Source organism: Corythoichthys intestinalis, chromosome 1 (assembly GCF_030265065.1).
Source record: "Corythoichthys intestinalis isolate RoL2023-P3 chromosome 1, ASM3026506v1, whole genome shotgun sequence".
NCBI lineage: Eukaryota > Metazoa > Chordata > Actinopteri > Syngnathiformes > Syngnathidae > Corythoichthys > Corythoichthys intestinalis.
Window position 1 is genome coordinate 28,201,140 of NC_080395.1, and position 14,661 is coordinate 28,215,800.

At 38.3% G+C, this 14,661-nt stretch overlaps 1 protein-coding gene across 10 annotated transcripts in view; it reads right to left on the minus strand.

The window, feature by feature from the left end:
• Window positions 1-2,070: 2,070 nt before the first annotated feature.
• celf6 (CUGBP Elav-like family member 6) overlaps window positions 2,071-14,661 on the minus strand; it is a 380,567-nt gene continuing 367,976 nt past the window's right edge. For all 10 annotated transcript variants that reach the window (XM_057833527.1, XM_057833555.1, XM_057833517.1 and 7 more), the window contains one exon: window positions 2,071-14,468. The gene's annotated coding sequence lies outside the window, so the exon portion shown is untranslated. The remainder of the gene's footprint in view (window positions 14,469-14,661) is intronic.

Below are 14,661 nucleotides of genomic sequence, written 5' to 3' on the forward strand. Positions count from 1 at the left end.
ACAAAAAAATTATTCATTTTTTTGGCAACTTCATCCATGTTGTACTTTTCTACATCCTCATCAATAAAATATTTCGGCAGACTGTTGTACATATTACTATTCCCTATGATATGTTTTAGTATCTTCCATGTTCCTTTCATATTATGTTTGTTATCCTCTAATATCCGTGCATAATAATCTCTCTTAGTAGCTCTCATAATATTAGTCAACTTATTTTTATATTTCTTGTATTTCTGTTCAGACTCTATAGTCCTCTCTCTAATGAAATCTCTATAAAGATAATTCTTCTTTTTACATGCATTTTTTAATCCCGTTGACATCCATGGGCAATTACCATAGGCATGTTTTTTATTGTGTTCCTTAATTGGGCAATGTTTGTCATATAATAGCATAAATATTTCTAGAAATTCATTATATGCTTGGTTAACATTGTTGCCGTTATATATGTTTTCCCAGTTTTGATCCATCAATTCATTTCTCAACGAATTTAAGGCTTCCTCCGTCTTCACTCGTCTGCGTTCTGTTTTTTCCTCTTTTTTCCTTCCAAGTTTTATATTGCTTATTGTAAAGACCGGGAGATGATCACTTATATCATTTATCAATAATCCACTAATTGCTTTATCATCAATATTGTTTGTGAAAATATTGTCAATTAGCGTAGCAGATGTAGATGTAATTCTACTTGGCCTAGTGATTCTTGGGAAAAAACTCATGCTGTACATTGTTTCAATAAAGTCAGTTGTAGCTTTGTGACTATTAGAATTTAAGAGATCAATGTTCCAATCTGCACATATAAAAACCATTTTGCTACCTATATTTGAAAACATCCTTTCCATCCATTCACTGAAAGCAGCAATATTTGAGTCTGGTGTCCTGTATATACAGCTAACAATAATATTTCTAGAATTCTTACATATTTCAATAGATAAGCATTCAAGAGCATTATCCACCACAGTTGTCATTTGTTCAATAACTTTGAAGTCTAATGCTTCATCAATGTATATAGCCACTCCTCCACCACCTTTGTTTTTTCTGTTTTTATATATGAATTCATATCCCTCCATTTGAAAGTCTGTTCCTTTTTCAGTATTAATCCATGTTTCTGAAATTGCAATAATATCGAAATGTTCTGTAAAAGTATTCAAATAGTCCTTAATTTTCTTGAAATTTGCATACAAGCTTCTACTGTTGAAATGAATAATTGATAACTTTCCCATATGTTTAATGACCTTGTTATATTGTTCATCTGTATAATAGCAGCAGTTTTTGTCAATGGAAGAGAAAAAATTACTGTCCGGATCTATGTCCTGTTCTAAATCCAAATTGTGGTGGTCAATGTACTCAAAACTTTTCAGTTTCTGTTCCCCGCTGTTGCGTATTATCTGTGTTAATTGGTTCCTATCCCCCGATCCATAATAAGTTCTAGCCAATTGTGAAGTCATGGTTGTGTTACGTTTGCTACCTCCGTATCCAGTCCAGTCTTGATCCGCTCCATCCTATGTTGACACTGCAATCCGTTGACGTTTATGAATATTTCTCCAGTTCAGTGATATTTCGTATGCAGATTACTCTTGCTTCTTCGGGGGTCCCGTTCAATTTTATATATACTTTGCAACTTGAAGTCCACGTATTTTGTATTTTCCTCTGTTTTTTAAGTTGTCGCGCTTTCCAGGCTATATCCGAGTTATGTTTGGTTAGGTGCTCATTGACGAAGACATCCGTTCCCTTCAGCTTTCTTCCTTGTTTCAATAGGGCGATTTTGTATTTTCTGTTTGTGAACCGAAGTAGTACAGCTGGCTTCTCACCATCTTTTCTCCTGGGCAGAGGGTGGCAGGCCTCGATGTTATTGTGGTCCAGTTCGATCCCTTTGGACCATAGGAATTCAGCCACCTGTTTCTCCGTGGAGCTATTATCTAGCTCAGCGGGCTCTCCCCCTGCGCTCTCCGCTGCCGCCGCCCGCGCGTACGACCTCGGTTTGATTTTAAGACCAGTCACGATAACGTCATTCATTCTGGTGTGCTGTTCAAGGTCCGCGACACGGCTTTCCAGATGTTGAATACAACTATCAATTGAATTACTTTGGAAAAATTAAATTTTCCAACAGCACAAAAAGCTTTGCAATATAAAGAAATGAAAAGGACAAGACGGGGGATCATTTTTCTACAGGACTGTGCTTTATTTTAGTCTAAGCAGAATATAATGAACTAGAGAACTACAGCGTTCAGGAGCACTATAGGGGAGGCTATCACTCCAAAATCTTGGGGATCGGTCCAGAACCAACATGAATTCAAATTACACCTGTTTAAAAACAAAAACAAATTGCTATCTCAGTTGGCTTGAGTCATGGAATATCATTTCATTCACTGCTGTTTTGAATAAATACATGAAAGTGAATGCATTGGATTTGGCGACGAAGCTGGGAATGATTTGTGATAGAAAATCTCTAATGACTCAGTGTGACTTCTTGAAAGGCTCTGATTGGATTCTCAGTTGGCGCAAATCGCTAAGTCTTCTGAGTTTGTTTACATTTTGGTCCTTGCAACCAATGGCGATGGAGGCGTTCTCATTCATGCAACGAATCGGCTTGAGGTAAATTAAAAACAGCAGTTTTTTTTTTTTTTTTTTTTTTTTTTTTTTTTACTTTCTAGATGTGGCATTACCCCGTTATTACAATACAGGGTATCCAAGCAATGTTCACAGGTAGTACCGCGTGAGAGAGAGAATAGGCTGAGTTTAAGGCAGAATTCCCTCGTCACATTGGCAAAGCAACATCTCCAGTGGACTGCGGTTGGGAGGCAAAACCCTTGCCGCAAAATATGTGATAACAAGCACGTAAACATAGAGTGGGTGAAGTCCAGACAAATGACAAACCACCAGCCCTTAAGAAATGAAACATAATCAAACAAAGACATTTCATTCATATCTTAAATACAAGTTTACAGCATAGGTTTGGATTTGATGTTGTTGTTGGATATTCTTGGATTTGCCACCTTCTGGGGACTAATTGAGGCTTCTAACATTATCAAGGTCAAAAGTTATTATTTAACTAGCCGTGAATATTTTTTTTTTAAAGGTCAACGTCAAAGTTATTGGAATGATAAGTCTTCAGGGTCCCCAAAAGTGACATAAGCAAGAGTAGGTTGGACTTCCTCCTCGGCTCCAAACGACCAGTAGCGTAAGTGCATTTTGTTCCGTTTATTATTGATCCAAGAGCTGTCAGCATGCACAACCTCTTATGGATTTTTTTTTTCTTTTAAACATATGCAGCCTGAAAAATATAAATAAAAAACACAGCATAATAAACCTCATGACAATGAGTCCGACCCAGCTTCGGAAAACATTGGAGAAATAACCAATTTTCCAATATGAGTATAAAATCCCCGTGAAACACTGTACAAGAAATAAAATTATTGTATTATTATCCTTTTTTTTTTTTTTTTTGTTAAATCATTTGATAAGTCCCTTCTCTTTGACTGAAATATATTATTATTTTTTTTATTTATTTCATTTTATTTTTGACTTTTGCACATGAAATATTCTACGTTGCCAATAAAAAAGGCTAAACAAAATTAAAAAATAAGCTATATTATATGTACAAGAGGAATGTAGCAGCAGTGTGGTCGAGAGTCATGGAAGGCGGCATGTTTGTTCAATAACTGGTCAATTCTTTGTCCCCCTTTTCCATTCACCACTGAGGGGCCGTTTACATGGTGACGCTACGAGAATACGACACATTTCATGTTTGCATTTACATGTTTCCGTCTCCTTTCGAACGATGTTACAATTCCGCGTGAAATCGATGTAATTTTCATGCCTAGTTGGCAGCACAGTTTTACAAGGGGACAGCCAATAATGTATTTACTTGACAGTGGCACGCGAAGTGGGGTGTCGAGGGTGCTGCAGCACCCCCTGGTGTTGGGGACAAAAAAAGTGTTTTGATCTTCTTTTTTTTTTTAAATAAATCAATAAATAAAACATTAAAACAACATTGAAACAATAGCGTAAAATAACTTTGTAGATTAAATATATATGTTGATAAAAATGTATGTGTTAATAACATAGTCACCACCTGACACCGTGCTTGCTACCAGGTCACGTTAAATAAGGCGCTATAGGAGCGGAAAAGTTAACTGTTGACAGAGGAGGCATTAACATAGTGCGATGTATAGCGATAATACAAAAGGCGATTTTTTTTCTTTATAAAACCAGAAAAAAATCCTAAAATTCGAGGTGGAAAATGAAGATGATTATGATAGTTTAAAATAGTGCCCAACGAGGAAAAGTTAGCCGCAGGTTTAGACCATAGACAACTTCAAATAGGTAAGACACGCTTGCATTGTAGCTATGATATGGTCTGTTGTTGCTGTTGAGCTGCCGCTGTGCAGAGCACTGTTGGATATTCGTGCGCAATTTATTTGAGTGTTGTAAAAAGTGGTTGTTAAACTGAGGCATATTGGACCTTTTAGTTTTCAAATGTGTTTGTCTGTCATTACGCCGTCTAGCTGCAGGGATTTGCATTATAATACCACTGCGCTTTTATTTCCGATACAAAAACTCCAACACACACTGTAGGTGAAATAGAATGCTTTCTTTGTAGTAGCCTAGTAGTACTACGTAAACTATCAAGCATGCGTTCGTGTGTACACCGTTGTGCACGCCTCGTATGGAGAAAACACGAGTATGAAAAATTTGGACCGAAGCGGCTGTTTGCGGATGGGAAAAAGAACAAGATCCTCAGCACCCCCTGCTGTGAGTGACTTCCAGCATCCCTGTTCCTTGACAACAACAACCTCTTCAGCCCGGAAGACAACATACCCGCCCATTAGAAGCATTTGCAGATTTTCTTTTGCTTCAAAAGGCACAAAAACGCGAACATAGGATACATCTAAATTAAAAATATTACAAAAAAAACAGTAAATTGAAGCCGACGTTCTACCATGTTTGTTGTTTTGAATGTTTACCAGCAGCGACTGCGCTTGCCCAAAGGGATGTGTGTGAGTGCTGACGTCATCGGAGCGAGAGCGTTCGATTCGTATGGTTGCGTCTTTACTGTCACCGTGTAAAGCCGAGGCCATTCAGCAACACGATCATTGCGACTTGGTGTCGCGGCGTCACCATATAAACGGCCCCTGAGAGTAGGTCCATCACTGTTTTGAATGTTTTAAAGCAGTTTACAAACGTGACCTGGAGTTTTGGTATTATTTTACACAACTAAGCTCTAGGTACCATACAGTGCCTCTCAAGAGTCACTAAGACCATAGCATTTTTTTTACACTAAGCAATAAGGTCCGATTTAATTTGAGGTGCAAGTTTTTTTGTTCTTTTTTTTTGTAAAATTTTCCAAAATATTCGACCTATCCTGTCAGTTTGCTGCTCGTAATGATTCTGTATGCATTGGTATGCTTTTGAAGACTGGTGGCTACATTGGTCCACCTCCTAAACTGTCAAAACAAAAATTAAAATTCTGCCTATTCATGTCTCAGTGAAAACACATGGCTCCTCGGGGATTTTTGATCGGAATCGAACTCACTAGCCCAATTTAAAGACTTCTTTATGAAGATAGGTAGATACTTTATTGATACCAAATAAAATCCTTGTCTACTGTCGTAAGCCTTGTTCCAACGCTTGGAAGTGAAAGAGATTTAAACCTTGAGGGATTAAAAAAATGACTCAGCGATCCCAGCACTGCTGTGGTGTATATAGTGACATCATTGTACGAGAAAGTGTGGCTTCTCAGAGCACACTGCTGTACATCTCTCTACTTATTTATTTTATATATATTTACAGGAACAAATCATACAAAAATTGGTCATTATTGTTGCGAGTCCAACATCGTGGTATGCTCCTTGCGACTTTTGTGCATTACTGGCTAACTACACTGTAATGTTTGTTGTTCTTCTTGTGATTGGTTGATGATAGGTAATTCATCAACCTGTTAGTACTGCCGCCAAGTGACAGGGTGTGATCTGCTATCAGGATGTGGCAGCAAGGAGAGGCTCTGAACCTCTCCACTTATCATGACATCATCGCGCCTGATGCCCTGAGTATCAGGAGTGATTTTATGGAGTTCAGGTTCCACCCCGCCCCTAGACTACTGTCACCCAGTGCCTATTTCTATCTCAAAAATCCCATTTCCACAGCAAAACTCGCTGTCCAAACTGCAGTGAGATGACGGAGAAGCTCTGTCCCAAAGCAGATCTTAAATAAGAAGTATTAATTTCTTTTCTCCTGTCCAACAGGTTACTTTAATTATCTCTACACTTTCAGTCAATTAGATTTCACTTCCTTTCCTTGACAATGTCTACTATTTTAGGATGTGTGTTGGAAAACGGTAGACTTGCTCATCCAGACAGTAGTTACGGAAAATCTCAAAGGACAGATGACAACTGAGAGCCATATATACCAAACTGTGGATGTGTCCACAAGAACAAAGTATTTTTGAAAGTGACGAAGACTATTTACATTAGATTGGGTGAAATATGCTTTCGTCTCTCAACCGCAACCAGTAAACGAAGCACCAATTGCAGTTCTGGAATGCAACCACAAAAATGTCTTCTATGTTTTTGGCCATTACTCAACCTCATTATAAGTCTACACTAATTATTTACTTATTTCTGGCATTTTTGTTCGTGTGACATTTACAAGAAATGGCATTTTCCAAGTTTTTAATTGGGTGACATGACCTCATGGTTAAAGGTTTTAGCATCATCATAACACAGTGAAATTGCATGTTCAGCTTGTAGTTTTAAAATGTGTCATATGGTCGGTATCATTTTGTTGTTTTTAGATTAAAAAGATGTATGTTAATCTGGACACACCTTTTCTCGTATTTAATAACTTGGACCCAGTGTATGTTATGGCATCGCGCATGTATTATTCTTCTAGGTCTAAAAACCTACTCATTTTTCCCTTGGAAATGCTTTTCCTGGAGGAGAGATAATTAATTCAAACTAATGTTGAAAATTTCCATCGCTTTATCAATAGGTTTAATTTAGCCTCGCTGTAGGAGATTACATTACAAGCGCTGGTTAGTCTGCAGCATGCTAGGCTAGCGTTGGTGTCAGCTCACCGGGGGGGAATACTGGCTTCTCGTAACGACGCTGTGAATAGTTGTGCGACTTCCTTTGTTTCTTATTTCTGCAGAGTGTACCAGGTATCAATTAAGTGTTTAGTTATATTGATTTAAATTATGATTATTTAACATTAATCTTAAAACCCTATTTTTTTCACATCAATGTATTAAATCAAACTCAACCATTGACGTCAGCGCTACACATGCTACGGTGGTATAAGTCATAGTAAATGTTGTAGTGCTGCAACGATTATTCGAGTAACTCGAGTATTCGATTAGGAAAAAAAAAAAATAATAATTAAATTGTGTTGCTTCGAGTATTCGTTTAATTAAAGTGCCGTTGTAATGGATTATTTTGAAAATGTTTACATTTAGTTTTATTGATTTGGGTAGATACACTGCCCTCTAGTCTGCCTCATTTCACATGGCTGAATCCAGCTGCTCCCTGTTAAGACCAACGTAAGCTAAGTTTTTGTTTGGGCTAATGTTTTTTAATGCATTCGTAATTTAGTTTATAGGTATATTTAGTTGTTTTTTTGGTGGGGGGAATATGAGTCTGAACCACTTGTTAAGAGCATTGTAAAAAAAAAAATAAAATAAAAAAAAAAGCATTTTATAGCATTTAAGCTAGCGGACTTTTGCTATGTAAGTTATCCAATTGTTCTTTTGCTGTACATAGATCCTCATTTATTTATTTATTTTTTAATAACGTTTGAGGTTCATCTCAGTTATTTTCATTTCTCATGTTCCTTATCCGATTTCTCGATTATTCGAACTAACTAGTTCATCTATTAATCGACTACTAAAATAATCGATAGCTGCAGCCCTAAAATGTTGTTCAAGCCAACTGGTTGTACTACCTCTTCATTTTATTTTTAGGGGTATATTAGTTGGTCTACTTGTAATTTAGTTTTGAAAGTACACAACACACCTACAACGTACCTCCATAGCTGAAAAACAATTACCGTAATTTTCGGACTATAAGCCGCTACTTTTTTCCTCATTTTAAATCCTGCGTTTTATAGTCCAGTGCGGCTTATTTGTTGATTTATTTGGGTTAATAGGTAAAATTTAATTTGACAGCGGCATAATAAGAATGCCTTTAGCCAGCATAATTATGACATGAGACTGTCATGGGCATTCATGGCTGCTTATGACATATTTCATTAAGTGTCATCTGGCAAATTATGTCCAAAACTCCATTTACCATATTTTTCGGACTATAAATTGCATTTTTTTTTTCATAGTTTGGCTGGTGGTGCGACTTATACTCAAGAGCGACTTATGTGGGAAATAATTAACACATTATGATATCATTTCACATGTTATTTTGGTTTGGTTAGCATGTTCTTTATGCTGTAGTTATCTGAATAACTCTTAATAGCTATGACCACGTTCGCGTTCTGCCTTTGGCAATGTGTGTTCAATTGTATTATTGACTTTTTTTTATATTGAAATGCATGCTTTTAGTTTGTGGCCCTTTCACGCCCACGTGGGGGCGCACTCGCATTCGTTTACGTGAAGAAGAGCGCTCACACGCCAGAAGAAGACAGACAGCTACGCAGCTCTGAGTGAGTGGGTGAGTTAGCGAGAAAGAAATACGGCAACGAACCTACGTTCATTGTTTATGCTTGTAAAATATCTCTACAGAGGCAACGCCTGTGTTTATCATCTTTTCTGTTGTTGTTGTGTGTTTTCCACCCGCGATCGGACACTTAGAGCCAGTTGCGTGGTTGTTTGAATGATGTGCTAATGATAGTGAACGCATGCTAACTGTTTGTGTCTGTCATTGCTGTAAGCGCACCTAATTATCATTTATTTACGTTGATGTGAACCTGACATCCAGCATCATCATTTGGGAGTTTAGCTCGCTGTATAGCCAGGACCGAGCCTTAGCGTCCTGGTGAGGACAGTATATTCGCATTTCATTGTTCACGCACTGTACACTGTACACTAAATCAGCATGTTGTTCTCTATTGTATTTTTATATTAAATTGTCTTTCAAGATGACATATCTGTTCTATGTGTTGGATTTTATTAGGTAAATTTCCCCCAAAAATGCGACTTATACTCAGGTGCGACTTGTAGTCCGAAAAATACGGTATGTCCAGCTCGGAACGTTTGCATCCATTCAAAAGTGAGATAATTTTCTGGATGACACAAAATAACATCTGTCATAAGCATTCATGAATGCTCATGGCAGTGTCATGTCATAATTAAGAATGTCTTATTGACAGTCTTATGGCGCCACTGTCAAATAAAGTGTTACCAAATGCTATAACTACCAATTAATGAAACAATTGGAACAGTAACTGAATAAATAATTAGCATAGAACATGGATTTTGACTGTTATTTTCATCAGTAGCGCTGCAATGCATGCTAGGAAGCATATTGGACGACAAGAGTGTTTACAGCAGATGGCAGCAGAGGTTGTCTCCTCCAAGGGAGCAGTGATGGCCAAATGAAGCTTCTTGAAGCAATGAAGCTTTGCAGCCAATTGGTTCGAAGATCTATGGTGGTTCATTTGTTCTTATGACATCTCATGATGCCACTGACAAACAAAGTGTTACCGGTTAATGTATTTTGGTGTAAATATTCCATAATGCAGTGTACATAATACAGCTGCGGCTTTTAGTCCAGTGCGGCTATCTATGAACAAACGCTGTTTTTGTATCAAATTTTGTGGGTGGCGGCTTATAGGCAGGTGCGCCTTATAGTCCGAAAATTATGGTACCTGTATTGTATGTGTTATAGGAAATTCTGATCCAAAATTCCCATAAAACATTTTGCTAAAATTTTAGTGAAAGGTTCGTCAGCAATATAAACAAACATTTAGGCATAATCTTCTTTCCATCGTCTTGTATGACAACTTTGGAGATAATTTGGCAGTCTTACAGGTGCCTGGTCCACTATCAATAACCAATATTTTGTCTAAACATGTTGTTAAATGTTGTCGTCCAAGGAACCACCTTCCAACAAACACCCTTAAGTTCGCTCTCGCTTGACATCTTTGTGATTTTCTTTTTAAATTATGTTGCTGGATAAAAACTGGAGATTACATTGCACAGCTGGCTAATACGGGACATGGAATAACAGAACAGTAGCGTGATCAGACATTGGGTTCAGTGTAATAAACGTTTGAGGGACGAAGTTTTTACTCTCTCTTGGCAACTTGTGCTTTATCATAACAAATTTATAAACCTTTAGCTCATTGTTTACTTGTTATTTCATTAAATCTAGTTTAAGTGTTTCTCTCTTGTGAGGGAAAATGGATATCGAATCTTAAAACTTTTTGGACCAAGCTAACACACTTGTCGAACTCACAACACAGATATATGGAGCTTGTCACCAGGAGCTTGGTTATACCTTCTATTTTTATAGTGTTTGGGCTTCATCCTAGAAGCATTACTTTGAAGGATGTTTACTCCCCTCCATCTCCCCTCTTATCGTCTGCATCCCACCAGTGTCGGGATCAGATCATTGTAGCATTCCAACTGAACAAGTAGGGGAAGGTTCAGAGCTAATTCACACTTTTGGGATTTCACGAAGGAGTGTGTTATCTTTTCTATAACTTACATGGCTTGTTACCAAGAAAGCAGGTCAAGGAATATGTTCACAGCGGAATATACATCTTAATATCATTTTGTTGGTCTCATCTCTTACATCTATAAGTAGTTGTCATTAAAAACACACTGCTTGATGATTTTGAGGGGACGTTGGACACAACTATACAACTTTTTTTTTTTTTTTTTAGCCCGTGTTTCCACCAAGCAGTATAGCTTCGTTCAGTTTTTTTTTTTTTTTTCATTGTAGTATACCAATTTTGAGTATCTTTTCATAGGGATGGCAAGGTGTTAACTTTGGTATAGGTGTGTAAGATGGGTCAGACACATGCTTTCTCTATCACTGTAAGATCATTTGCTCAGAGCTGAAAAAAAAATATCGGCTTGTCACCCACAGCCTAGCAAAGGCAGGATATTATTGCAATTGTGTGCATTTTTACAAAGCAATTCAACATTCTTTCAACATATAGAGCACAGCGGGTGAAGCAAGTGTCAGGTTCGTGGCTACCCATCGCACACTTCTGGACTTGATTTCCATGCCTCATTATAGCAGTCTTCTTTGATACTACCTATGAAAACGGAATAGCGGCTGGTTTTCATGTCTATGTCATTAATGCAGAACAGTAAGCAGGAATAATAAAATGGAGCATGGCATTTATTTAATAGATACTGTCTGCAACAAACACAGCCCTATATTATTACTATACTGTTATTTTCTCTGATCAATTACCAGTGGTTGGCAAAATGAAATGCCATAGAGCAGGGGTCCCCAACCTCTGGACCGCGGACTTTATCGGTCCGTGGCGCATTTGGTACCGGGCCGCAAAAGACTACAGGATGGAATGTCGTCATAGAAATCCATTGATTGGACTGCTAGCAGTACATCTTGTTTTGTATATCTATGTGCGCTTGTCCTCGATAATAATGTCTGACGTAGGGCGGGCACATTTTTTCCCGGAAATAATTAGCCCCCACACTAGAATGACTGAAAAACAGACGTCTTTGGACAGATTTTTTACGGGGAAAAGGACACCCGATGAGCCAGAAGATGAGCCTAAAACCTCGAAGAAAACAAAATCTACGCTACTTCCCAATCACAAAAGACCCATGAACTGGGAAGGAGTGGATTCGTGACACGTTTGCGAATAAACCCAGTGATTCGAGCATGTCTGTGCAACAGGAGGATCAATTTGTAGAGATCACAAATGACGGCGACCTTAAACGTACATATGAGACAACAACTCTACCGAGGTTCTGGATTAAAGTCATTCCGGAACACTCCTGACATTGCTAGGAGAGCATTGAAAACCGTGCTACAATTTCCAACATTGTATCTTTGTGAACCGGGCTTCTCTCACTCTCCCATCAAACTTTGATGGGACCATCTCGTCTCAACGAAACAACCTCAGGCCTCCCCGATTCAGCGAGTGAATTATTTTTTTTCCCTGCATTTAACACAACGGGGCTAAAAAAAAATGTTATTTTATATTTTCTGTATTTTTCTACCGCACATTGCCGGTGTTCTGACAAATTTTCCATGTGCGTAACGTTAAAAATGGCCGCGAATGCAGCAATTCAAAAGTAAACACTACAAACTATCTTTAAAGAAAGGAATATTAACTTTCGTTTGCCATATTAGCTGCACACAACAACTGCACACAGCTCTCTTACTTAACGACTATGCCGTGTCGTTAAGCATTAATTTACACCATTTTCGTGTTGCACATGTATGTTTATGATGTTTTTTTAGCACCGTTGGATTAGCCTGGTACTCCAGACTCATCGCTGTTCCAGCTGTTGGGTCTGGCCACCATTCAGCGGATAAAATTTCCAGGGCGGAGCAAGCCACAGCAAACAGACGGCGGAGTGGACCAATCAGCGACAGGCGGGACGAGGGACTTGCGCGCGGAAGTAAACATACGAGTAGAGCGGAGTTTATTCAACATGGCTAGCGCGAGACAGACTGTTGTCAATGACTTGTGTCGATGTATTTTTGGTAATTTAAAACTGATTTTACCGTGGATTGGAACATATTCTCGGCTCTCCCGTTCGCCATCTGTGTTGTTGTGGAGACGACTTCCGACACGGAAGAGTGACGTTGCTCATTAAGAACACGTCACTCAAATAAACGAATCTGATTTGTCGATTGATTTTGTACTTGCTCGAGAGGCCGTTAATGGGCTGGGTCCCAGACTATACTCTCAGTGTTTGAAAAACACAAGGAGAACAGTCTGGCCGTGCCAGGCAACCGTTGGATAACATTTCACAGTCCAACTGAATATAAAAGAGGGCTTTTTCACCGCCACAAAAGCTTTGAGAGCAAAATTTTATAAGGGTGAAAAATTTGGCAGAACACCGGTCCGTGAAAAAAAGACCCAAATCATACCGGTGCAAAAAAGGTTGGGGACCTTTGCCATAGAGTATGTATTTCTATTTATCTTGGAATTGAAGCCTCATTAAGCAAACTGAACTGTACCACATGGTGGAAACGCGACTAAAATTCATTGTTCTGGCAGTTTCAGTAGCTTTTCTGTTCTCTAAAAATCCTTCCCTTCTATTCACCATCCTTCTTTGAACTTCTTTTCTTTCCACATTGCGCGATACAAAAATGTCAAGGAAAAAAAAAATCCAAAAGACACCCCGGGGGTCCGTGTTGCTTGGTCTTTTACAGTGGATTGTCGCTTGAACGTAAAGGCTAAGGAGGAGCCTTTACGTGTCCGCACCCTGTCCAGCACAGGCACGAGTAAGTTCAGTCTTTGCCCTCTTCGGGACTCCTTTTGCGGTGCCTCGGACATTATGATGAGCGCTGTATCCAGTGGCGTAGACTGCAGAGTCCGTTATTGAATTTTTCTTGTCCTTTGTCATTGCAACTTCAAGTATTTTTTAACATCAGGAAAAATGCGCAAATCTACATGTCTTTTTTTCTTCGTAACCTACTTCACTATGATACAACCTGGTGCCTGATTAGCATCCAGAGCAAACAAAAATGAGCTCCGTCGCTACAATTCCATTTTTTTCCTCAATACATAAAGTCCCATTTTTCTTTGAATACAGTAGGCCACTGGATATTGATTTAATGATTTTTTTTTGACTAAGAGTAATACTTGCAGCTACAAGGTATGAGTTTGTTTGTTTTTTTAAATATATATTTATATATTTATATTCTTTTAAAAAGCATTTTTTTAGTCCTTTGGTCCCTATTTCCTAAGGAATGATGCATGTAAATTATCCTGGATTCTTCTTCTTCTTTGTTGTCGTCACCCATCCAGAGCTCGGCCCTGTCACAGAGCACACAACGTCTGTGTAGGCACAAAAACCGAAATGGCAGCAGGCTGGTGTGTGTACGTGTGTGCATTTGTGTGTGTATTTACTTCAGTACTTGAATTGGCATTTGCACTTATGTACAATGTTTTTTTTTTTTGTTTTTGTTCTTTTCATTAGTTATAGCATCTTATTTGTATGCGGGTTGACGTATACATGCTTTGAGCATAATGAGTCTATAAATGTTTTTTTTTTTTTCATCTTTTGAAACAATCATGTCTAAAAAAGAGCAGCAAAAAAGTCAGTCTTTGCAAAAAATCGGCTTCCATGGACACCAAAGCAAAAAAAAAAAAGGGGGAAAAATGGTTTTGATAAGACAAGTCATTTGCAAAAAAAAAAAAAATAATAATAAAAACGAATACTAAAAAAAATAATAATGGGATCCTTCGCTCAGTCACACATTCTTCCAGCAGGATCAAGGGACCACCTGTCCTTCGTGATATGTAGCAGAGCAAGGAGTCTTTGTACTTTGACTGCACTTGTGGAAATAAGGTGTTGTGGGCCCATCATCCTGCAACACACAGAACGAAGGAACGAGTAAGGAATCACACGTACTGACTGACAGGCATAGCCAACAGCATGACGCACAGACGGGAGGGGTCCTGTCTGTGGGATAATAATATTAGTAATGTGTGTCAATCAAATCCATAAATAAGTGAGCACAAGGTGATATGGAGATTATTTTTCTAACCTCACACATGCAG